Below are 27,730 nucleotides of genomic sequence, written 5' to 3'. Positions count from 1 at the left end.
TGTGTCGATTGCTTCACTGACCACAACCCAGTACTTAATATGATGAACAATTGAATGGCACTCTTCCACCCATGAGGTGGCAGGTTCTCTAGTTAGAGGTACAGTACTTCGGCCGCAAGCTCCTAATACCAAGAAAGTGAATATTCTGATTCTGCGGCCCCCCGATTTTGCAGTTACTGCGGCTGTTGAAATGTGTTGTTTGTTGGGCCGGCTCTGGTGGGTGGTCGGGTGGCGGTGACTGCCGGTATGTTTGTGTTTACGCCATTGGTGGTTAGGGGGGTCCTAGGGATGCTTTTATGTATTTGAAGACAGCACCAAGGACCACGCCTTCTCTCCATTTGAGTTCCCAAACATCTATTCACTTCCATGGGTACCGCAGCGTGCTGCGGCGGGTCTGTCCAGATCCAGAGGGATGTAGGTTAATGCAGTATGTCACCGACATCGGGGTGGGTAGATAGAATGGCTGGGGTGCGTATCACATTGATGACTTGGAATATACAGGGGTTCACCAACATAAAACATTCAGGCTGATCATGTACCATGTGAAAAAACCCCAGGCGAATATACTGTTTCTTCAGGAGGCCCTTTTGGCCAGAGACAGCAGACTCCTGAGTGCCCAAGGGTGAGGGATACATAGGTATAGCAACTCCTTCTCTTCCCATTCCAGAGGGGTTGCCACATATATTCACCAGTCTCAAGAATTCAACTTAACAACCAATTTGGGGGCGCAGATGGTTGATCTATAATTCTAGCAGGAGAATGTGGGGACTTCTGGTTGTTATCAATATTCATGCTCCGAATACCTATGTTTTTCAGGCATGTGCCAATTTTCTCCATTTCCCGACTTAGGTCATTTGGGCAGGTGATTTCAATATTGCTGTGTCACTGGACCTCGACCAGTCTTCCACTGCCCAAAGTGTGCTGTCTAGACCCACCACTAGGTGGGAATAATAGCTGAATATCATGTGTTGATCGAAGCCTGGCAGTTCTCGAAGCTTACACTAAAGGAATGTTCCTTTTATTCTGAGGTGCATGGTAGGGCATCCAGAAAAGATTATGTGATGGTTACTGAAGACATTGCCAGGTCCCTGGTGGGGGCCAAGATATTATCCAGGATGTTGTCAGGTCACACCCCAGTGGTGGTCTCTTTTCACAGACCTGCCAGATTCCACCAGGCTTCTTCGATGGCGATTGAGGGGGCGTGCTGTATTTCGGGAGGGAACAAAACAGGATATGCAGACATTTTTCCAGACAAATGTGGGCTCTGTGCCGGAACCCAGGACAATCTGGGAAATATGTATAGTTTTTTATTAGAGGGTGTTGTTTTTCTAAGAAGGGGGAATTTGGAAATCACTGCAAAGATCCATGGCACCGCTTGAAGCTTACATCAAAGACCAAAACTGCAATAGGTGCAACATGATGACCCTGTAATTGGGGCCCAATAGCGGGAAAAAATAGGGAGCATTTGCTTGCTGGCAGGCAGAGAGGAAAGGTTCCTCAGGGACCCAGTCGCAGCAGCTGCCCGCCCATACGCAGCTGGGGGCTATCCTTGAGATGGTGAGTCCCACTTGGGAGAACATTGGAGATCTTAAAGTGATTAACACAGTCTTTCACGATTAACTATACTCTTCCCAAACTTTCACGCACCATGGATTGATCAACCCCCCCTCCGACGAGGCGATTTGCTGAGTGATACTTTCCCTTCCCAATGGTAAGGCCCCCGGACTGGATGCTATAACAGTGGAAATGTATACGGAATACACTGGCCTGCTCAGAGCCCACTTACGTGATATATATGAGTCCGCGTTGGTGACTGGCGTATTGCCTGAATACTCTAGAAATGCCCTTGTGATGATCCAGCTGAAGCCCAACAAAGATCTTCAGCAGTGTGCCTAATGCAGGCGCCGTCCCTAATCAACACAGGTAATACAATTCTAGCTACGTTCTTGGCAAATAGACTACTGCTGCATATGCCTGCCTTGGTCCTTCCCGACCAAGCAGGATTCATCGCTATGAGGTCCACCCAAAACAATGTGTGCCACCTATTCTCCCTCATGCATAATGTAGACCCTGAGGTTCCGATTGTGATTGCAGCACTGGGTGCCGAGAAGGCTTTTGACTCTGTAGAATGGCCCTTTCTTTTCAAGGTCTTGCAGTGATCTGAGGTGGGCCTGGCGTTCCTTCAATGGGTTCAACTGCTCTATTCTGTACCCAAAGCTGCAATACATACTAACCAGGGGATATCGGACTACACCATGCGCATGAGGGGTACAAGGCAGGGATGCCCCCTTTCTCCCATTCTTTTTGCCCTTGCGATTGAACCTTTGACCTGCTGTTTCAGGGAGTACCACAACCATAGGGAGGTTAAGATATATTCTCATGTTTCTATTAATCTATATGCGGATGACATGCTTTTGTATGTTAAACATTGCAAGTGGAAACTACAACCTTTGGTACAGGAGATCTGTTGCTTTGGTGACCTCTCTGGTCTAAAGATCAACTGTCCAAATCGGAGGTTACACCTTTGACACCCTGGGTGCAACAGACCGATGTGCGGGATGCCTTTAGGTGGTGCCCTCACGATATCTGGGAGTGTTGGTCACAATGACACTGTCTGATCCTTATGCTAAGAACTATATACTGGCAGTTGGAGCATAAGGCGGAGGCGTCGGTCCTTCTTCCTCTGTCGCAGGCTGCTCAGATTTCCCTCGTCAAAATGGTGGTCCTCCTGAAATCATTGTATATATTCAATAGCGTACCGATTCCACCCCCCTCCCTGCCACCATCTGCTCATGCCTGAAATGTCCTATGGTGCAATTAGAGTGGGCAGGCAAACAGTCTAGGATATTGTACAATACATTGACCCACCCACATGAGGGAAGGCCTGGAATACCCTGACCTAAATGTAAATGTAATTTACTTTGGTGGTGGTTTGCCTCCCTGGAGCGCCCACGCGTTAAATTTTAGAGAGCGATATCTTATCCGAATGATATCAGGTGTCTGCTGTGGGGGAGGCTGAACCCAGGGGGAGAGGCATTAGAGATACAGCCTGTGAATACCATGTGTAAGGCCTGGCACTATATGAGGCGGTTTGTAGGGGTGAAGGAGCTTTATGCCCCCGGACTTTCCATACACATGGTGCAGCGATGGACATTACGTTTGAAAAGATATTCTGTTTTCACTTTGAGAAGCTGGGGGTGTACATGCTGGGAGATATGATACAATAGGGTCAATTAATTCATCATGTGGGAAACTCTTAAGGGTAGAGGGGAATGGACAGCCATGACCATGTTGCTGTATTCCAGACTATAGGAAGCCCTTCGGGCTAATTGGCCAGGCTATCCCAATGCTCCCACTGTTTCCCCTCTGGTTCAGTTCACCATGGAACCCCTGCGATACATCAAACTTGTGTCTTCACTGTACAGGATAATTAAGCAACAGAAGACTGATAAGCAGCTAGCATTTTCAGCCAGATGGAAGTCTGCGCTAGGGAGGAGTATATCTGAGTCAAAATGGAAATGTATCTGTGTGCAGACTTGTAGACTATCCTTGAATACTCGTTTCCACTTAATTCACTTCAAATGGTTACATCAGGTTTATTACTCCCCTGCCAGATTGCATGGGTATTACCTCTACCGGTCTGCTCAGTGCCTTAGGTGCTCTCATGAACCAGCTGATTTTATTCATGTGGTGTGGGATTGTCCACAAAGAAGGATTGTTGAGTATTTCTCATCTGCTTTAATTTAGTTGTGCTTATTGTCTATGCATGTCTGGTAGTGCTGTCAAGTTTTCTGGGGGGCATATGGGATATGGAGTAAGTTTGTGCTGTCTTGTTATTGGTTTGTTTTTTAAAAACAAAGGAAGTTTTAAAGTGTGATTGTGGGGTGGTTATAAATTAAGGGGATGGGGTCGTGGCTTGGCGCCGTGGATGATGGCCGCCTAAGACTGCCGCACCGACCCACCTGAGAACTAAATACAGCATTTTCTACACATACCTGTTTCTTTCCTCTGCGTGTCCTCGCCTCCGACTCTCAGAGGACTGCAGGCAACCTCTCCTTAAAGTCCGGCTGTCCTCTCTCAGGGTCCTGGAAGTGCTGGCTCACATTTTGTCCGCCTGCTGTTCCTGACAATGGCTGCCTCGTATGAGGTTAACTGTTTGTCCCAAATATGAGGCAAATAAATGAAGACACACCAGTCACAAACAAATATATAACCACAATTTAATATCGCTTAAGCGGACCCAAATTCATCAATGCATGTGTACAGGCATAGAGAAGGTGAGTGAAGGCATGGGAGAGTGAGCGTATTTTTATACAAATCTAACAACGTGGCAAATTCGTTCTAGTCCATCATGTGATGAGGGTTCATGACCTGTGAACGTGGGTATTTTGCTATGGCAACAAATGTTGCAGCGCTTTGTGTCATCTCTCAGTCAATTTACTGCCTGGGAACAGAGCAGAGTGGGTGGTAGGAGTATATCTTGTTCCTAACACAAGGTAACATTCCTCATGCTTCATTATCTATGTTATTTCTAGACTAAAATGTCAGTCTGCATTTCGACTCAGTAGCTTGGTCTTTCAGAGCTACACATGGCATGAATTGTGCTTCTTTCAATCAGATAGACGTACATTCACAATGTAAAGGAAGAGAGGAAGGCACCTAATTTACAGATTAGCTACGTCCGTTCCAGTTCTTCAAGGCTCTAGGTTAAAGACAAACAATGTACTCAGCAGATTTAGCATTCTGGTGCAGGGGCATTTTTGAAGAGCCTTCGGAGTGGTGACTTTGTGAATCCTTACCACGTTAGGAATGAAAACCCAGGAAAAGTGAGCAAAACTACCAAGATGGAGTTTGGAAAGCGCGATGGCGCGATTCAATGTGTGTGTGATTAGGCCAATATAACACAATACAGAATGGATGTATTTTTACCAACGTTGCTCGGGATGCAAAGTGCAGGCTTGGGCCTGGTCAGCCGTTGCCTGTTTCACAGCGCCACCTGATGTGGGCTTACTGAACTACTTCAATACTTTGTGCTGACTCGTCCAAGCTAACTTTTTTGTTCATTTAATCCTACATGTGGGGGTTTCGTCGTTTGGCTGCATTCCCCCACAACGTTTGCTGCTATTATTTACTGCACATCTTACCACCTGACTATGATAAGGCAAATAAACTAACAAAAAAGAAAATAGAGGGAAAGGATGAAAAGAGAAGGAAAAAGGTGGAGATGGTGTATGCGAGAGGGAAGTGTGATGGGAGGAATTAAGGAAGAATACAGTTGAGGAGAGTAGAAGGAAGAAAGGAAATAATTAAATAAAATGAAGATCAAAGGACATATAAAAGGAATATACCAGCAGCAGCTTCTGCATTCTAACTCTAAACTTGAAGGTGCAGCTTCCCCTTTTGGACCCTCTCAGATCCTTTGGGGTTTTCCTTCGTAAACTGCGCCATGGTCACCACTGTCCTCTGCTGTTCTGAGTTCGCAAACCTCAACTTGGAATACCTTGCTGGCTTCACCTCAGTCTGCTTATCTCTGAACTAACTATCTGCATTCTAGCTGACTCCTATCTGGTGTCTGGGGTTACTATGGCCACTGCCAAGAATAATCCTGAAACGCTGATTGTCAATAAGGACTTTAACCATTCTTCGACCAACTTGAAAAGACATAAGAGTACCTCTCCTCCTCCGCTCGCCCTTGAGGATCCTGCCATTAAAACTATTTTGCAAGAAATCCGAGCACTGAAGCCTTTTATTGAAACTATTAATCAAAAACTTAAGCAATTAGATGATCGGTGGAAATGCTTTGAAGATAGAATGGATGAAGTGGAGAAAAGGTTTAGCTCTGTTGAGGATATCTCTCCAAGGATTGCTCTCCTAGAAAAAACGGTCAAAGACCTTCAGAAACACAATGAGGAGTTGGAAAACAGGAGCAGTCGTAATAACCTGCACATCTCTGGCCTGCCTGAAGGATGTGAGGGTTCGGACCCCATTGTATTTATACAGAAGCTGTTTCCTGCCTTGCTGCATTTACCTCAGGATTCATCATTCAACATACAACGGGCTCATCGCATTGGCCCCCCGAAAAGTTCTGCCTCCTCTCGCCTTCCTCCCTGTACGCTCATTTTCTACTTACTTGAATATACTAAGCTTCAACTTCTAACTAATCTCAAAGGTCAAGGAGATAAACTCCCTCACTTGGTATGGAAGTAAACTACATGTTTCACAGGATGTGGCCAGGATTACGGCTCAACGCAGAAAATAATTTGTATCCTTACGTCCTGCTTTGAAACAGCTTAACGTTAGATACGGATTATAACATCCCTGTTCCTTCAAAGTGACTCATGAGGGTCGCACCGCCATCTTTGATGATCCTGCTGACCTAAAGTCCTTCATTCGTTCCATCAAAACTGAAGGCATGGATATGTTGGTACCCCTGAATGCCCCCTCCTTTTCCGGAACATGATGTTTTTGAAGGCTCACCTGTGTGGGCTCTATATACTGCCGTTTCTATCTCTGTATTAGAATACTGGTGGCTCAGGCACAGTTGTCGCGTCCCTCTCCTGCTGTGGGTCGTCATTTTCCTTTTGATGGCTCTGTAGGTGTCACCTACCCCTATTGCCTTTTCTCCCTTTTTCCAGCCTGATCATCTTTTGGTTCCTATGTCATATATGCTGTTGCTTTTTTCCCTGACTTAGAGGCTTTTTTCTCACTTTTTGACTTTTAATATGCAGTCCATGGTCAGAGTTCCCTTTCCTATTCCCTCATCCTTGTGTCTTTTCCGTTTGTTTGGCTCCAGTTATGGGACATCCTGATCTTGTTTTTACTTCATTGATTCATGTTGCTCTGGCACTACACATTTTAGTCTGATTTTCTCATATTCTGTGCGTATTACAGGTCTATGTTTTGCTCCTACATTTACTTAACTGTTTCCATGGTATTTAAATGTGTAACTGGGAACATTGAGGGATGCAATAATCCAATTAAGTGGCACAAAATTATATCACATCTCAATACATTTAAGCCATCAGTGGCATGTATACAAGAGACTCACCTATCAAGTGCTTAAGCGATGAAACTCAAATCCTATTGAATTAAAGATGTAATTGTGAGTCCTGCGGTGGGCAAGAAAAAAATGTAGTTGCTCTACTTTTCAACAAAAAACTATCATTCAAGATTCTGGGCCAAGATGCTGACACTAATGGGCAATATGGGTATGGGTCAAACTTCTGATTGGCACAGATCATATTTCCATTCTGAACATCTATGGTCCTACCCTCCCTGATCCAGGCTTTTGGGTTTCCATGAAACAAATGATTCTAAAAAATGATCTTGCCAATCTTATCATGTGCGGCAATGTTAATCAAGTCCACAACCCTTTCTTAGATCGGAAATCTAAATGTGTTTTCAAAAGCTACAAGACCTACAAATCCTTCGCACATTGTCTTGCTGAGACCGGCCTAGTGGATTCATGGAGGCTTTCTCATCCAACGCAGTTAGATTACACATTTCACTCGCCTCCACATGACATACTCTCCCGCCTAAATTGCATCTTTCCTTCTAAATTTCTCACTGGCACTATCATTGACTCTGCGATCTCCATTATTATTATTTCTGATCATGCCCCTGTTTGCACCTCCTTTAAATTTGAGGACATCAAAAAGCTGTCGTCTAGATGGAGATTCAATAACTATTTGTTGCAAGATCAGCAGTTTATCCAATCCGTTCAATCATTCCAACAACTATTTTTTACTGAAAATCTATATTGTGATACTTCAGTAGTTACCAATTGGGTGGATTTTAAGACTGTGCTCAGCGGCCATATTATGGCTTATTCGAGCGGAAAAAAGAAACAATTTAGAAAGCACCTTGATGATCTATATCTCCAACTTTCCAACGCTGAAAAACATTTATTTCGAGACTCCAATGTAACAAACCTCTGTTTGGTCATGACCTTACGTTTCCAAATTAATAATGAGCTCAATGATTTAGCTGCTGGGACTCTATTAAAATAAAAGACCAAGATCTACCAGACTTCCAACAAAGCTGGGAAGTCACTTGCCTCATATCTTAAGACTAGGAGGGAAAAAACATATATCTCACACATTAAAGATAAATCTGCTACCTCCCTTAATAACCCTGATGATATTTTAAATTGTTTTAAACAATTTGATTCTGATTTATACACTCCTAAACCCACTGTTCCCTCCAAGAATATTGATTCCTTTCTCAGTAATATCTATAGACATTCTTATCCCCAAATTGATCTTTCTCATTTAGATGGTGAAATCTCACTTCCTGAAATCACTCGCGCCATTAAGGGGTTGGGTAAAGGAAAGACCCCCAGGTCGGATGGTCTTTCTATTGAATTTTATTCGATAGCTTCGCCCATTCCCTTACCCTTGGGCTTCAATTGTTATACTCCTACTTTATCTCCCAGAAATCCTCATCTGGCTCCTTCTCTGAGGCTTTACTCATCCTCTTTCCCAAATCTGATAAAGATCCCACCCTTCCCAGCAACTATAGACCAATCTCTCTCATTAATGTTGCAAGCAAGATTTTTGCTAAAATTCTCGCTAACAGAATTGAATCTTCTCTTCCCGCTTTGATCAAACCCGACCAAGTCAACTATGTGAAGGGGCAGAACATCTCTGCAAATGCTAGATTACTACTTGACGCCTTTTGTGTAGTTTCTAAGGACAAGAAGGATAAACAGGGCTATGCTGCAGTTGCGCTTGATGCGGAAAAAGCTTTTGATCGGGTCAACTGGGACTTTATGTTTCAATCTCTCCGATGGCATGGCTGTGGTGAGCACTTTATTTCCCTTATTAAACTTCTCTCCTCTTGTCCCAAATCGTCTATTAACATTAATGGTCAATCCTCATCCTTCTTTTCCTTATGTAGTGGAACTAGACAGGGCTGTCCCCTCACCCCTATTCTTTACATTCTCTCTTTAGAACCTTTGTTAGAACTCATAAGATCAAACAGAAACATTCCTGGAATCCCCTGTGGGAAATCAATTATTAAAATCGCTGCATATGCTGATGATATTCTTATCCTTATTAAGATTTCCAAACTTCACCTTCCTCTTCTGCTTAATAGTCTTCATCAATTTTCCCTAGTCTCTGGCTACAAACTCAACAAAGATAAATCCGAGATTGTACCCCTCAACTCCTTTTGTATCAAACATGACTTAGATATGTTAAGGTTTAAATGGTGTAATGATTCAATTAAATATCTTGGTATTCGTTTCGCCTCCTCAGTATGCGATACCGTCAAACTTAATATGCAGATATTGTTAGAGAGATTAAGGGAATTAACCTCAATGTGGTCTCCCCTCTCCTGGTGGGGTCTGCTTGACACCATTAAAATGATGCTGTCCCCCATTGCTTTATATTATTTGCAACTCCTCCCGGTCCCCTTGTCTCCCTCATTTCTAAGTCTGTCAATTCAATTCTTCTCAATTTCTTATGGGGCTCAGGGAAATGTAAGAGGATTGCATTTGCCAAGTTAAAAAGCCCCATATGATATGGGGCGGGGTTAAGTTTCCGGACTTCAAATTATATCATTCACCGTTTCTTATTAAACAATCCCACTGCTGGTTTGCTCCTCCTAATTCCTTGAATATTCCCTCCTGGTGTGAGTTAGAAAAACACCTGGTACATCCCTGTAATGTAGCTGACCATACCTATGTTTTTAGTCACTCCTCTGCGGCCTTGTCTAACCCCATTAATGCTTCTATCTCTGCTCTAAGATTGTTTCTCTTCCCTCACACTAAGACCCCCTCCAAGAACCTCTCTCTGTTTCTTTGGCACAATAGACATATTACTATTAACAATAGAACTTTGTATCGTAAATTCTGGTTACACAAAAGCATCAGATGTATACCGCAAATTGTCAATGGTTCCTCGATTCTTCCCTTCCAACAACTGAGAAGTCTCTTTTCCATCCCTGTTTCTGACTTCAACTTTTATAATAACTTGCTCAATGTGTGCTTTGATGCACTCCATAATTTCTCAAACACCATCCTATCGCCTGATGCCTCCAGACTTTTGCTGCTAACCATGGTTTCCGATATAAAGCCTTCCAGATTTTATAATGCTTTGATTTCTGTGATTGTTGTTTGGCCTGTGTGCTTGAAATGGGAACATGACCTTGGCTGTATCCTTAGTGACCACACTTGGTCTCTTTTGTACACTAGGATGAGGGGCATCTCTGCTTCTGCCAACATAACACAACATCTGTTCTTCATTGACAGAGCATTTATTACCCCCTTGAAATTATCCAAATCTACAGAAGGTGCAGATGATAAATGTTGGTCGTGTGGTGGTGCCCTTGCCTCCTATAAACACATGTTTTTTAACTGTCCATATGTATTTAAATTCTGGCAGGAAGTTTGGAAATCCCTTAAACTCATCTTTACAGTTGATGTTCCAAAATCTTTTTGGAATATTTTCTTGGGTAGCCTGGCTGTCACAAACATCAAATTACATGGCTCTGCCAAGCTATAGGACTTGTTCATTGCCCTTGCTCTTAGGCTCATCACTACGAATTGGAAATATTCACACAAGATTTCCACTAGGGGTTGGTGGAACAGCATCTGTAGTGTGCAAAGAATTATGTAAGGCCACTTGCCTTGATACTATACCCAAGTATAATGCCAAATGTTTTTTTTTTATTCCTTAACTAGTCTGCTTTAATGTGTCATCTCATGGTTCCCGAGCGTTTGGCATGTGATCTATTTATCCTTTCTTTTTTAGTAATCATCTGTCTGCCATCTTGCTTTAGGCATTGCCTAATCCCTTTATTCGGTCATCAGATTTTTCCAATGCTATGAATCAAAGAATCCAAGTATTATATTGTTATATGTACCGTCCCCCCTCCTTCCCTCTGTTCTCTTGTTTGTCTTTTGTCTGTCCCCTTGTTTGCCCCCCCCGGTAGTCTTCTACTGATGAACCCCAATTCGATTGCAGATCTCAATGTTTATGAACTTTCCTCATTAACTACTCTCATAGCCTTACTCATTTGGCTACTAATTGTTCTAATGTTTTACTGTGTTGCCTTTGATTATATTGTGATTAATGCTATTCTCCATGAATGTCTGCATTGTTATTACTATGTATTGTTCTTAACTGCTTATAATGTCAATAAAGATCAATAAACACAAGAAATTAAGGGGATACAGAAAGAGCTGTGTGAAACAATTACTTGTCATGCATTTCATTTCACTTTGTGTCTGTGAGATTTTTTTGTTGGGTCTCATTAATTTCTATGTTGAGCTTGTAGGCTTCCGTTCAGGAAGGGGTAAATAAAGCTACACTCATAGGGGGTCATTTTCCAAGTCAAGCAGAGTGAAAGAAGTGGTGCTAAATGCATTTCTCTCCACTTTGTATGAGCTGCAGGACTTTGTATGATTTGGCAGGCGAAGTTGGGGAGCAGATCGACTTAACAAGTTTCCCCGGCAAATCTGATTGGTTTTCCAACAGCATTTATTGTTATGTTGGCGGAAAACCAATGGGATCTGCCTGACGTATACACCTGGTAAAAGCAGGCAGATTTCAAAGCAATCCATTGTAGATGGCTCCCACAATCGTTAATTGTGGACGTGATTTACACTTCTTCAGTCACGCCTGCATTTTACTCTTTACTTTTGGAAACAATTAAAATTACCAAATGGCCCCTTTTGCAAAAAAGGTGCCAACAGGAGCGGTCCCCTCTGTGAAATTTAGGATTCAAAACAAAATGCCCTCTTACTCTTCATCAACACTTTTCTACAATGATGAATACATTGTCATATTCATATACTATGTGACTTGTGCATTTTTAAAGTAATCTGTATAAAATGTACTTTTAAAAAATCAAACTTCAACACATATTTGTACCAACTTGAAGATGTGTGGCCAAGTATCTAAATTTCAGGCTAGGCTCAAATTCTGGCTTTACTACTTAACCAAAGCGTGTGATCCTGGGAAAATCCTTTAATTTCTCTATGCCCTACCTGCTTAAATTAAGTGCCCCAACAAGTTATTCAGTTTGCATTACAAGCTATTCGAAAAAGCTTCACTCATGGTGTAATAGATGGCCACCACACGCATTAGGGCCTGCCAAGAACACATAAATCTTTCTTTGAAAATATCAGGACACATTAGGCCCGCTACGTGTGAAAGGCGTCTGCAAACCACTGTTTTTGCTGCTGGACATTAGCTGGATACTCACGAGTTACAAGCCATACCGTGAGGATCCCCTGTTGCTTGGCTAACTCGCTTTTACATCCTGTACCCTTAAGGACTAAGACACTCACCACTAACAGAAAAACAGAAAAAAAATTGAACGAGGGGCTGAATGGGAAAAAAAGAGTTCTAACTATACAGCCAAACCCCCAAGAAAAAAGAAAAGAAACGACACAAATAAAAACAGTTTCTCCTGTCACTGGTTCTGTTAAGGAGTCTACAACGCCAGACAAATCTCGAACTTACAGGAAGATCGTTCCCAAAAGAACCTTGCTATCACGTAACCTGGTGAACTTCTTTGTCAGACACAAGTTACTAACTCAAGATCCGGTAGAAAACGAACCTTTGGTGGCCCACGAAGTCTCAGATGCGGAGCTATTGGAAATAGCTACAGATGATGTGGCTAGAGAGGAGACATATCAACCTCCCCCACTGGGCAAAAAGAGAACCCAGAGACACCAAAAACAACTAACCAAGCCTCCAGATCGGTCGACCGTGAACTACTGGCCAAAACCAAAGGCCAGCCTTCACAGGCTCAGAACCCGCAGACGATGGGAGAAGGAGTTTCTACACCAAGTTCAAACGCCACCCCAACCATAACCCTGCAAGACTGCAACAAAACAAAGAAAAAGACGTAAGAAGCGCTCGAAGGTGAAACTAGCCCTGCCCACCTTGTGAGTCTAGACAACCTCAGAAGCCCTAGAAATGCCCTACAAACATCTCCCTAGACAAACCAGAGGTGGCGATTAGGAGACTGGCTTCTGACAAACCTAACACAGGAGAGGACCTCGTAAAGCCACACGATACTACTCCAGTGATTATAACCAACAGACTTCCTGGAACACCATTACAAAACAAATGCAGAATGACACCCTTTGAATTACAAGAAAGTTACAACTTCCAAATATATCCAATAAGAGAAATCTCCACGAGAAACCTGATTAACAGTGTAATGGACGTGAGGACCCAAAGCAGGCACGACTTGCAAAATAAAACAACTACTTCTCTGACTGGTCTACCCTCCACTGGAATTATGGTGGACTCAACTCCACTAACACATCGTACTTCTAGGAGGCTAAGCTATCAAGAGATGGGTGAAAATACAAGAAAGTCTGACCTGCTGTCTGTTATGTCAACAGTGACCATAGCTTTAGCACCATTCTCTAAGCTATATGAGACAATTCACGAGACCCTAAAAGACCAAACCTCAATTATTGCAATCATCAGCAAACTCCAATGCTTAGAAGGATTCGTGACAGCTATTGAAACCAAAAGGAAACACCATGACTACTCAAAAAAAGAGGCGAGCTCACAAACCACACCAGAGGAAGGAAAATGCAAAACCAAAGCAGATGCTGTACCTTACTTTAAGGGTCCCAAGGAAAAAAAACACCTATCATAAAGATAGTCAGATATACTTAACAACCGCAAATGATCCACGATTGAACCTCCTAACCACGATAAGTAAAGGGAACACCAAAGAATATACCTCCCAAACTTTACAAACAGGAGTACCACAGAAACCTCCAGTACTAATTCAAGATAAAAGTGTAAAGGAATACTTTATTTGGAAAACCTAAAAAATATTAGGGGAGCCCAAACTATGGACTTAAATTGTGGTGAAGCAACAGTATCTCCGCCTACATCAGATGATAGAGAGCCATCGGGAAGAGAAGAAACTCGACACCTCCCAGTGAAGGTGCACCTGGATACACATAAAGACAGTGAAGTAGAAACGGAGGCATCAAAGTCAACGGACCACAGGACAGCAGTAGTAGCAAACTCTAACCAGGAAGGCTCAATCAACTTGTTGGAACTCTCAGAATACTCATTTGAAAACTCTGAGTCTGAAATACCTAAAACACTGACGAAACCAAACATGGGGGCAGAAACTACCAGTAACATCGCTGACCGAGAACCAGTTGAGAGATGTGTAACCCCTACTCAGAATCCTAAAAGAACTCCTATGAATAAGACATCTACTCCACCTACTTCCACATTCATGACTTTGTCCGAAAAATGAAAAAGACTACATCAGAAGAGAACCACAAGAGAGAAAAGTGGACAAGACATAGAGGCATTCTGGGTTAAAACCGTGACAAACAGTACGGAGAATTCTCCTACATCCACTAATGATCGGAGGTTAGACAGGCATGATAAAGTGGTGCCCCCTAGGCAATAACTTGGCCCAAGTAAAGGACTGGATAAGCCAACCATCAAAGAAGGAAGAATGGAACGCCCACCGGAACCTTAGAAAAACACCTATAAGAAAGAAGGGCAGACCTTGCAACCATCACAAAGAACGAGATCCGTTAAGTTGATGAGAATCTTGGGGGGAAAAAAACCAACCTGATTTTGAACCGCAAAGCTATCCTGCAGTTGTTTTACTGTGTACCGAACTTAAGATTGATATCCACGAATGAAATCCAAATTGTGGAGTTTGTAGAAAAACACATCACAGACTCAGTCTACTTTCACATCAAATTATCATCAGTGACAGACACACTCCTTGAAGCAACGGACCATCTGCGAAAGTTGGGTTTTGACATGAAAGCATATCGACACCATGACAACCCGACCAAGTCACCATGGAGAGGCAATCCCTGCGAATCAACGAAAAAAGATAAAGTCCATGCTGCTAATCCCAACTACGGTCTCCAAGCATTGGATTCTAAAACAAGCTTGGTGAAACAACTGACCACCGAAAAAAAAGACTCAACCAGAGACGTTTCCTAGAAACACAGTTTGAACTTGGTCATTCCTCCCACAGTGTCTTCAACTGAAGACAGGGAAAACTCGCAATCAGAGGTTGACTCTAATCCAAGCCAACAGAGTGAGACACACAGACCAACTACAAAGATCAGGTTTAACCCAGGCAAACCGGGAGAAGAAAAATTGGTCTTCATGGACGAGCAAAAAATCAGAAAAGAAAAAACATCTGACAAATCATGGAGGTGGACATCAAAAGTCCACTGAAGGACTCAGAGTGAATAGCAACTCGAGAATGTCTGCTATCAGCAAAACAAGCCCATAACCACAAACCAGACGATTAGTAAAGAGCTAAAAATAGGCTCTTGGAATACAAGAGGATTCAAACACCTGACAGCACCCAGGCACCCAGTGATCTAAATATTGGAGAGTTTGACATCCTTTGTTTCCTAGAACCATGGCGGCTCACCCCCCCTTTAATGGATGGTTACAACATAAGATTGGCACCAGCAAAGAAAGGACCCATGGGTCGGCCCATTTCTGGGCTCCTAACGGCAATAAAGTCTGGATTAGGCTTATCTGTACAGGAAGTGCTGATCTGTGATCTTTTGCTTCTGGTAATCCGAGTTCACTGAATAACAACTGAACCTCCAAAGACCGAGAAGACCATCCAGAACCTGATCATTTTCAACTGTTATTGGAACCCTGAGCTGACCTCACACAGAGACTTCATGGAACTGATAACCTCAACAATTGACATGGCTCTGCTAAAATATGACATCCCACTATTTCTAAAATCTGGAGATTTAACTGCTGTTTGCGGTCTGCCCAATTTCACTACAACTACACACAAACCAAATCCACTTCCAGAACAAAGATGAAAACTCTGGTCAGCAGCTATGAGACCAAGGAGTTTGGTCTCTACAGAGTTGAACTGTCCAGTGACAAAACTCGCAATTCCTACTTGGCGGCGAGGAGACCAAGCAGCCGACATTGACCACGTGTTTGTCTCTATGAAATTGGCACACTACATCACAAAGCACGAGATTATTCAAACTAAAATCAGCGACCACAATCTGAGACTCGTGACCTTTACAAGGGGATCAGAAGCCCAGAGGCCAATTATGGGAGCAGACGTTGTGGTAAACAATGGCGGCAACCGACTTCAGATGAAATCACGACCAAAGGCACAAATCAGGTGGACTTTGTGGCCTTACTCAACCACTTCAAATCCAAAAAATCTAATGGGAAAACCACAGACCAAGGTCACGGCACTGCTACGATGAGATGTTGGTAGAAAAACGTAAAATTATCAGACGTCTCAAAAAAGCTGCATCCAGGTCCAATTCAAGCAAACTAAAAACTGAAGCTAAGAACGCTACCCAGTTATATAAAAACTGGGTAGCTGGACGCAAGAGAACCGTCCTTCAGAATGATGCAGAGAACATGCTCAAAGCTTTGGCTAAGAAAAACTCAAGAGATTTTTGGCAGCTAATAAAAGAAGATCAATCAACCACCCACGATACCCAACAGAACTATGTTAGCGAGTCACAGTGGGAACAACACTTCCTGACCCTATTTAAAGAAGGAGGAACACCTTCAACTCCTGTGCCAGCGTCTAGTTTTGAACATTGGGACATGGGCATAAGTCTAGAAGAGATCCAACTGAAAATCAAAAAGCTCACTACATCAAGAGCACCAGGGCCCGATGGCCTAAGTAACGCAATGCTAAAAGAAAATTTGGAAGATTGGGTGATTTTTATAAAAGTCGTCTTCGACAAAATCTGCAGAACACAGCAAATCTTCTGTTCGTGGAAGACAGCCACGATCGCGCCCATATTTAAAAAGAGGAAAAAAGACAAACCTCAAAATTACCGCCCAATTGCTTTACTAGACGTTATAGGCAAAATCCTTGGATCCTTCCTACTCGCCAAACTAACCAGCTGGATCACCACCAACAGCTGGTTCGAACCCTTTCAAACGGGCTTCATACGGAACATTGGCACAGCAGCAAACATTGTGCTATTAAACATCTTAAAAGCACAGAGCCACCAGGCGAATTCCAGAATATACATCATTTCCGTAGACTTAACCCAAGCTTTTGATAGGGTACACAGACATAGACTTTGGCAAAAACCTCTGAAGCGAAAGTGCCCGCAAGAAATCCTGGACCCATTAATGCAACTACACTCTGACACCTCGATCAGAGTTCGCCTAAACAGAGGAGGCCTTCTAAGCATGCCAATTCCAACTTGGAGAGGGGTCAAGGAGGGCTGTCTTCTTGCCCCTGCCATCTACAATTTTTACATCGCTGACCTTCCTGACTTTGAACCATCAATTCGGTCATTTCCACCTAAGCTGGGAAAAACTAAATTAACAAGACTCCTCTATGCAGACGACTTGATCATGATCAATCAAACCGTAGTAGGCCTCCAAAGACAACTAGACAGCCTCTACCGCTATCTGCTTGAAAACAACTTGGAGCTAAACGAAAGCAAAACCAAAATCATGTCTCCAAAAAGCTAAACATAGAAAGACCAAACCAAGTTAGTTCTTGGGTGACAAAAAGATCGAGGAAGTGGATTCCATCAGATACCTTGGAGTTACCTTCAACAACAGCCCCACAGAGGTACCGGCACAAGACTTCCTAAAGAACAAAATCACAGTCTTGATAACACAGGGCTGGTTGATGGACAAAAGATTTGGAAGATTTTCCATCATTGGCCTATTTAACTTCTACAGGAACAAGGTGGTCCCGACCATAACATATGGAGCCGAAGGTTTGATCCACATGCCGAAAGAAATATGGTCAACATTGGAAGGTAAGTTCTGGCGATCCGCCCTAAACTTACCAAATTCAGCCAGAATAGTTAGAATCAGAAACAAGCTAGCCCTAACCTCACTGGAAGCGATCGTGGAATGTAAGGCGCTAAACTTACATCGAAAAACAGTGCCTCCTTTCTGTGCATCAATATTTGAAGTGATCCACGACGGAATCTCCAAAACTTCAAACAGGGTCCTGAACACTTGGGTTAGCAGCCTCCAAAAAACACTAGAGGAAGTTGGTTGCACAGAAAAGGATCTGGTCACGAACCCTCTGAGAATAAGAAAAAAGCTCTTCGAACTTGACTGGATCAAAACAACCGAAAAAGCAAGTCAAAGTAGCCTGACAGTGAACCCGCCTGTAATCCCAATAAAACTGAAGCATCCGAGAGGCTACCTGAAGAGATTTCCGGATAGGTCATTCACAGACACCTTCCTTAGAATGAGATTAAACCTGTTAAAGACTAATGAAATCAACTACATTCAAGGAGGATCTACCTTTAAAACCTGTCGGTTTTGCGCACCAACTGAAGAGACCGAATCGATCAAGCACTTGCTGATGACCTGTAAGAGATGGGAGCCCCTTAGAGAGTTACACTTGACTCCAATGTTAAGGAACCACAAAACAGTGGACATAGAGGATTGTTGGAGGTCACTCATATGCGGAGAGCAAACCAAAACAACCATCGCCTCGGTCTCTGTGATGAAGTCTATTATTTAAACCTTGTCTAACAACTAGACGTTCAAGAAACTTTGATCAAAGATATATCCCTGAATTCATCCTTTTCTTTTCTTTTCTTTTTTCTTTCTTTTTTGATTGGACAAAGCGGACACAGTGATGTCAAATGTCTCTTTTTGAAAAAATTGTTAATTCAATTAATTCTAATAAAATTTAAAAAAAATAAAAAAAAATATCAGGCCACATTTATTGAACAGAATTCTGTCATTCAATAGAAAATCAAAGTAAATACATCAAACAAAGAGTCATCATGGGCAACTGCATTTTATAACCAGTATCTAAACAGTAACAGTATGTAACAGACAATGATGTACAGGGGCATGGCAGGGGAGCAAGGCCCTCTCCTTTCTGCCACGCTCAACCTGGAGTGATACCAGGAGACCAGAAAACCCCTCAACCTGCACTGTCTGCCTCCTGATATAGCTCTCCCAGGAAGAGGAGGAGGAGGAGGAGGAGGAAGAAGAAATATGTAATAGTTTGATGGGTACGATAATTTGGGAATCACCTTTTCAAGCTCATTTCTACGGGAAAATCGCATTGACAAAACAGCTAGCTGTATGAAGCAATTGAATGCTGCCATATTTCGCTTTGTAAAGAATGTTGGCAGCTACTCACTAAAGTATGTCACAAATCCACAAAGTAAAAACTGGCATATGGTTCAGGTTTATGGGGCTATACTATTATATTAACCTGTTGGGATCTTGTGAAAATGAATTCTTAAGGAAACTATCACCGCAAAGGGATCAAACATTATCTATTCATTTGAAAATGGGCATTATGTATTTAATAGACTACTTGTTAAAACTGCTCTTATTATGGGTTGTGGTTTGGAATAAACCCTCTTTGAGTTGAATCCTAACCTTGTTGAGGGATGTCTCTAAAATCAATGTGGCAAACAAGATTCATTGGTTAAAATGTTAAAGAATATCCATATTTGATGTATGCACATTCCAAAAGCATTAAAGAGCTGCTACTTTGATTTCTACAACAGGCAAAGAAAAGGGCAAGGCCTACTGAAACCAATGGTGCAGCAGCATTTCCTCTGGAAACCCACTTCTGATTGTGAGCCATAACTATAGTGGGTAACACATCCGCTCTCTCTGATCACTGCTTTTAGATTTAATATGTTACTATTGAAGAACGAAATCTACAGATTGAATAAACAAGAAAAGGGTCCGTGTGGGTGTAAATGTGACCCAAGAATAGTGGAAAATGTGCATTTTGTTCTTTTTCCGGTGTATTATGTAGTTTCGCGTCGAAATAATATCCAGTTTTTAAAGAAAATGATTTAATGTATTACCTGATTTGCTTTTTATAACGTGAAGGCAGCCTTCATTATGTTTTGCATTAGAATAGTATTTAATGCTGTTAGAATTTTTATTTATGATACAAATTATTTAAATTTTAGTTTATACTGCATTTTGTCTTTGTTTTACTTTGATGCTAGATATTTATGAATTTTAATTATTTCTGTATGGAAAAATGCGTTTACCTACTAAAGCATTGGTTGATTGTTGACAGAAAATATACTGTTCAGAGATGCCAAAATCTTGTTGTTCCAGGACTTCTCCCAAATGGCTAGCTTGCCGATTTTGAGAGAAGGGAATCAGCCCCATTGGAGACACCCTTGTTTGCAGTTGTTTACACTTTAGGGCAAACAGCGAACTGTGGCTAACCCAGGGCTTTAAGTGGGGTACGAAATCAAGGGGGAAGGGCTCATTTGGGGCATGGCTTATGGGATGGCCGTGACCTAAAAAAGTACACAAACCATAGTAAGGTACGCAAACAAATAAGCATGTGAGCATTTATATATTTGTATGCATACCTTACTATGGACTGTGTACTATGCAAGCCATCTTTTATAAACATAGAAATATGTTGCATATTTCTATGTTTATAAAATATGGCTTGAAAAGTACACAAACCATAGTAAGGTACGCACACAAATATATAACACAATTCAATCTAAATTAAATTCAACTGTCGGCAAAGCTTTATAAAAGATGGCTTGAATTGTGTACTTTTCAAGCCACCTTTTATGAACACAAAAATATGGCACTGTGTCCCCAGGTTCGCTGAGGGTCAAAGATGCCTCGGTAACCTGGGGTGGGGGAAACAAAAAGACAGCAACTTCCTCACCAGAGGAAGTTACAGTGACTGTCAGAAGTGCCAGCCACCTGACTGGCACTTCAGTCAGTTTACCTGACTTAATGGCGGGCGCATTCCCCGTCGCAACTACGGCTGCAGCGGGATAATGTGTCCCTCCAATATTGTGGTTGGACGGGGGCCCGGCTCAGCCCCACTTTTTGGAGATTGCCGGGGCCCAGCCCCGGCTGACCCCAGCCCACTTAAAGCACTGGGCTAACCTTTACGCAAAGGCTTATTGGGAGAGGAACAAACCGGAATTCCAGATGATTAGGTAGAAGTTAACTCAGAGTGGTATTAGTGGGGCGGAGGCAGCACAGCAGTGGCCAGTGGGAAGTATGTGGGTATCTCTGGCATGGAACCATGTAACACCATCAGTCCCTACTGTATCTGGACGGTTCTGGATACTCTCTTGCTATTAATTGGCAAGACTGCACATTGGAACATCACATATATTTGGTGTATGGTTCGGAGAGACAAAGGACTTGTATGGAGTGAGATTAGGGCTATGGTTGTTTGGCCAGCAATGTGTTTTGAGGACAATTAAACTGTTATGGACATTGAGAGAGTTCATGTTTGAGCAATGGATGGGGAGTTGGGGGTGGGGGGACATGGGGATGGTCATCGTGGAATGGCACCACCCTATACTCAGAAAGTGTGATGGCTGAACACATGAGATTATTTAGGGATGTGGACTTTGTTAATTGTGTGTTTTACTGTCCCCAGAGTGCAATCCCCTTTGTCCCTTTACTGGGAGTTACGGTGGAGGGGGTGCCGTGCACCGAAGACCTCATGGCTAACTCAATCTTTATAACACTGAATGTTTCAGGGTCTTAATTACCCACCTAAGTGGAGGTCCCTTCTACCTGGATTCGGAGAATTCAGGGCCTCTGTGGGTTTTCTGCAGGAGAGACATTTGCTGTGTAACCGTTTATTTAGAAGCCACCCTCAACATGGGGAGTCCCTTCGCTCCCCACTCAAGTGGTTATTCAACAAACTGTTTAACTGATTATTTGTTAAGCCCTATCTCAGACACATATCATGCCTTTTGGATCCCTCTCCCCTGAGCTAACAATGAGCCAAGAACCAGGCCAGTGTACGGAAAATACATTGGTATTTATTTAAATTACCAGTAATAGAAATTAGCACAAAAATATCGAAAACACCACTTTATCTGTAGCACAACATAATCGACTTCGCTCAGCATAAATAAATCACACAAGTGAGTTGAAAAGAACGCAGACACAATTATTCTGTAAATCTCACTTCACAAAATAATTACACTGATCAATAATATAATTTCACCCCAAACGTTTGCTTTAAGACAAACACAGGGTGATTTATTGCTTTGTTTTTCAGACCCGCCCTTGCTATGGTGTATGTTGGGAAGTCAGACAGAAATATTTGAATGCTTTGGGGAATTATGGATTTCAGACCCCCCTTACTAAAAGCCCTGTGTTGGGGAAGCTGGATAAAAAGTTTGGACTGATTTAAGAACAAAGGCACCCCTCTTCCTTATAGAAGTCCAGGTCAGCTGGACAACAAGGAATACCCAATTCAATTATAGGGCATCATTTTCAGCACACACTGGGAAGTCAACTTTGTTAATTTCGAATTTTGGGGAATTAATTAAATTAATATTTTTAGATACATAGGCTATGGATCTACACAATGTTTGCCTCTCCCCCATCCCCCTGCTATAAAGGGAAAGGATTCCAGGCAAGCAAGCCTCTGTTTAAGGTTCAGGACAGCCAGCTGCATCTCAGGACACTCTAAAGATAGGGCAGGGGTCTGGTCACTCCACTCTCAAAGATGGCCTCCCGCTCTCCACCCCAGTACCCAGCCAGCTTTGAGGCCTTCTTAGAAATAGCTCCACCAAGATGCACTCTCAGCAATCTCCTCTGGTGTCTCCTTACAGCTGTCAGAATGGTATGTTTCAGCAGCCTTGCTGATGGTCTGTCTCTTCTCTCTGTCCTCCTGTCTTTCTGCTTTTTCTGTCTCCCAGTGTTTGTGTATCTCTCCCCTGTCCTATTGTAGTTCCCTTTATGTAGCAGAAATGACATCACCAATTTTACAATCATGGGGAAGTACCCTGCAATAATCCCTGCCACTAGGATTGAACAGTTACTCCTCTCTCTCCTCCCAACCCTGCCTCCAAGTTTGGATTGTTTTAGGGGTTTAGAGAAACATATGACACTTGCTATTTGTAATCGCTCCTTTGTTCTCCTTTTAACTTTTTGGCAAAAACTAGTTCTGTATCACAACTTCATAATTTTACTAGCAACTGCCATACCCAACATATTTTCTGTTTTAGCTGATCATGGAGAATTAGATAAGTCGACCACCAAATCCGTACGATGTAGCATGGCAATGTGGCACATTTCTGCCGTTTCCATAAAAAGTACAACAGTTATGAAGATGTAGGTTATTAAGCATATCCCTAATTTCATTTTCCATTTTTTCACCAACTCTAACATTTGGAACATGTTTAGACCAGCCTGAAACCTAGTCTAACTTGCCACTACAGTTCCCAGAGTCACAGGTAGATGCATTTTATATCCCAAAAATCACCTGAAAATTATGTAAAAAATGATACAAAAATTAAATCAATCCACAGTATGGTTGCTGCGAAAAAGGCCTAAATGGTACAGTCCTTTTAAATTAATTGTGAACGTTCATGTTCAGCTAATGGGAGGTCTGCTTCATCCAGCACAGCCATCTGTCTCCCTGGGACAGCCTGTGACCAGAGGTTTTTGTACGAGTCTCTTTGAAGTTGGTAGTTTGCTCTTTGAAGTGGGTGCCCGCTATGAAATTCAGTGTTTTATGTATATTATCCGCCCCCTGCCTGCCCCTTATCAATCCTATCTGGTACGAGTTTTGGGAGGACTAGGCTCAGCCTACCCACAAGTACACTGACATAAATCTTCCAGTTCACGTTCATTAGCAAAATGGGCCTATAGGAACCGCAGTAGAGTTTGTCCCTGCCCTCTTTCGGAAGTACAATGATATGTGCTTGGGTAAATGATTCAGGGGCCTGCCAACCTTCTAATATACTATTAAATAATTGCGTCAGGAATGGGACCAGGAGAGTGCCATGAAACTTGTAGAATGCTGGAGTATATCTGTCCTGCCCTGGGGCAGAGACGGCTTTAAGGTTGGCAGTAGCATTGAGCACTTCCTCATTACTTATTGGGGAATCAAGGGCAACTCTATCCTCTGGGCTGGTCTGGGGCAGTTTCAACCTGTTTAGGTAATTTCTTATCTCACTTACATGCCCTGTGTTCTCTGTAGTATAAATCTGTGTAAAGTACTTGCCAGACTCTGGGCTATAGCCGCCGGCACTGCATGTATTATCCCCCTTTCGTCTCTGATCTTATAGATGGCCGACTCTGCTCTCTGACCCCTCACATGCGCTGCTAGCAGGGTGTGCGCCTTGTCCCCCCTTTCCGTAATATTTCTGTTTGACATAGCGCAACAGCGCAATGGCCTTCCCCCTCCATATGTCCCCCAGCTCCTTCCTTAGTTCTTTGAGCGTGGCTGCCATATCCCGTGATTGGTCCCTAAGAGCCCTTTCTTTTTTCTTAATTTTCAGTTTCAGGTTTGTTTCAAGTGTCTTTTCCTACTTTGTTGTGCCCCCTTTTGAGATCAGGAGACCGCGAAACCTGGTGTAGGCCGCTTCCCATATTATGTGGAGGGGCATGTCCTTCTCTGAGTTAATTTGAAAAAATTAAGTAATCTCCTTACAAAGAGATTCCCTGAAAGCCAGGTTCCTGTGCAGGCTGTTGTTGCAGACGCAGCACACCTATAGTGGGGCTCGAGGCCCCACATCCAAAACCGATTACACATGTCGTGATCTGACCAGCCCACTATTTTTATGCTTGCGCCAATTATGGTGTATTCCAGGGCGGCCTCTATGAGAATGTAATCGATCAGGTGTAAGACATATGGGGCGGGAAATAGAATGTATATGCCTGCGTTTGTGGATGTTGTGTCCTCCTAGCGAATTTTCGATCAGCATCCCCACCCCCGCATTTTTTGCTGGACCTGTCGCCCACAGCACGAGTCCCACCTGCTTCCCTCTCAAAGTGTATTCCCCACTCTTTGAATTTAGTTTCTTGCAGGAAGGGAATATCCAAACCGGACGGTCCAAATTTCCTGCCCACCATGGAGCGTTTTTGTGGTGAGTTCAGCCCTTTAACGTTCAAAGGCCCGACACCTAAGCTACAGTTATGTGCCATTATGCTTTCACCTCCTTTCCACCTGTGAGCCCCGCATCCCCAGAGCTTTGTATCCCTTTGCCTGACCCCCTGTCTCCAAATAGCAGAAGGCCCCTTGCTCCCGTTCGAACAGCCTTCCAAGAACCCCTTCGTCCCCATACACAAATGAGCCTCCTCCAGTCGTCCACCGCAACTGTGCCCCAACTCACCCCATTGATCCGACAGGAAGCGGACCAATTCTCTCACAGCGGAGATGGCCCAAGATAAAAAAAAAAAGTGGCCTTGCAACAGAGGGCCCCTCACGTTTCCAGCAAACAACAATTCTGTGCAACTTTAAACACTTGAAAGATAAACCAACAGAACAATCAGGAGGCTTCTGCCAGGTTGATGAGACATCCGTCACTGTCTGGTGAAGGGCCATTTGCACCTAAACCCGGGGCTTGTTGCCTTCCGAAGTAGAGCCTAGACCATGCGTGCAGGTACCAGGCGGTTATCAGGGGGTGTTGAATCTCCAGTATTTCCTCAAGCCAGGAGCCTGACCCCTCTTTTGGTAGTTGTCATGCGTGCCTTGTTCCGCGACTGTGTCCTTGGGCAAGCTTTCTGGCTCAATGCTGCGTCCCTCTGTCTTTAGCCGGTTCAGGACCCCCACTGCTTCTTCCTTCATGGTAACCCTGAAATCTTCTCTGTGGTGCTCAAAGATCAAGGCGAACAGGAAACCCAACGATAGGGTATCCCTTTTTCTTGCAGCCATTGCATCAGGGGGCGACATTTGCATTTCTTGGCTAATGTCAGTGAAGACAAGTTTTGATAAATTTGTATTCAAACCCCTCGAAGTCGATCTCTCCTTTGACCCTGGCTCTCTGTAATGTGGCAACCTTTTGCTTATAGTACTGGCATTTGGCGAGGACCGACCTGGGACCATTGGGTGCCCCATGGCCCCCCTCTCTGTGGACTTAGTTGAAGGAAATCTCTGGCTGTGGTGAGATGAGACTTCAAAGAGTCCTCTCACCAACTGTTTGACTTGTTGCTCAAGCGCTATGGCAAACTTTGCTTGCAACTCCTTCATACCCATGATTCTTATGTTTGATCTCCACTTCCGGTTCTCAGGGTCATCTATTTTTAAGGACAAGTCTCTTTCCCTCTGTTTGAGGTCCTGCATGTGGCCTTCAGCTCTCAGCTCTCTCAGGTATACAGGCTATTGATCATTTTCAATGGCTTCAATCTTCTCATCGACCTTGTCAACTCGCCCCTGCAGATCTATTATCGCACCCGTCAGGCCTGATTTTATTGAGTAGATCTGCTCCAGTAGCATACAGATGTCCCCCTTTGTGGAGGCCACTCCATCATCTCCTGCTGTGACTTGGGGCCTTGAGGCAATCACCATTGTGTCCTCAGGTGCCACCCTACGAAAGCCGCTCAAAATTACACTTGTCCCTGGGTCCAGGGTCCATTGGCCCACTGTGTTGGCCTTCACTCCTCATTGGGCCATTTCCCGAGAGCGTGATCCTTGTGTGTCTCTGGCCGAGAAGTCTGCTGTTTCCCTCATCCCCGACCAGGGTGCGAATTGGGATGATGAGTGCCCTCCGTTCTGCCCACCAAGCAGTGGGTGCTGCTCCTTGGTCACCACGGGGGAAAGCTGCGCTACTCTTCTTCAGTGATTCGGGCCTTGTACAGCTTTCTCTCACACAAACCCAGTGCTGGCCGTGTAGTGCCGCAGAGAGCTCCCCTCTGGCAACTAGTGCTTGCCCTTTATTTTGCTTTCAGGATCCCCCCACTGTCATCTCCATTGCCCTGGGGGGAATTGCTCGCTGTGCCTGAGTGACTGTGCTCTGCATGCCCCCACTTGACCCCCGGCCCCGGCTTACGGCCGTTCTGGAAAACGAGGGACGAGAGCCGTAGCTGAACTGACTTGTTACCGTGATCTTTATTCACACTTTAGAGTGCTTGTTCACGCCCAGCGCAATTGCCCGTAATCATGCTTATGGAGTGAGAGGCAGTTGTAATTAACTCTCCAGGGATCACATCCGACACGAGTGATGCTCAAGTACTTAATGATAACTATCTGTTTCAGGTAAGGGTTGAAATTGGGGCACATACCACCTCCCCAACCAATCTGTTAGAAAGGTTTGCTGAAAATCTGACCCAGGAGTCACATTCTGAGGCGACATCGACTTTCACTGATAGGTCGGTGTCAAATGGCACAACTAAGGAAGACACTCAACCACTCCTGGCTGAACTGGCTACCAAAGGAAATTCAGATATTATCAGCATAACAAGCATGCTTACGGAAGACAACAGGGCGTCTTCCCCACATAAGAGCCCACTCGAACTTTACACATTCAGAAGACTGCTTGCAAAACAAGGCCAAGAGGCTCCAAAAGAAGTCTGGAAACCTAAAGGCCTGGATCCAGTAAATGTTTCACTACAACAAATATTTTATTTTATGGAAAACCATATAGATCACGGTCCTGGAGAGGCCTCCAAGGCCGATCATACATGGGACTTGGGACTTGATGCCCCCGTAAAAAAACTTACGGGGCTTACTATACATACTGCGGAAGCAGAGAGTGTCTCTGCCGCGGATTCCTCAAAGGAGCAGCAGGTCAAAGGGTAGTCGAAAAGGGGGACAAAGACCCCCAGTTAGAAAACATTGTGATGACCAAACGGGTTTCTCAGAGCATACCGGTGGCCCTGCAACCTAAGCTTAAGGCTCTGTAACTAGTCTGGAAAAGGCCCCTGGTCGAAGACCCAACACAGAAAGGCCTTTACGACATGGGACACAAAAAAGCAAAATGCTCTTCTGGAATAGGATGCTCAATTCAAACTCCAACTGCGAACCGCAGCGCCACTCAGACAAGTTTGCCTTCGGCCCA

This window comes from Ambystoma mexicanum, chromosome 10 (genome assembly GCF_040938575.1).
Source record: "Ambystoma mexicanum isolate Mex_15411 chromosome 10, UKY_AmexF1_1, whole genome shotgun sequence".
NCBI classification, from domain to species: domain Eukaryota; kingdom Metazoa; phylum Chordata; class Amphibia; order Caudata; family Ambystomatidae; genus Ambystoma; species Ambystoma mexicanum.
Note: the sequence above shows the minus strand (reverse complement) of the source record.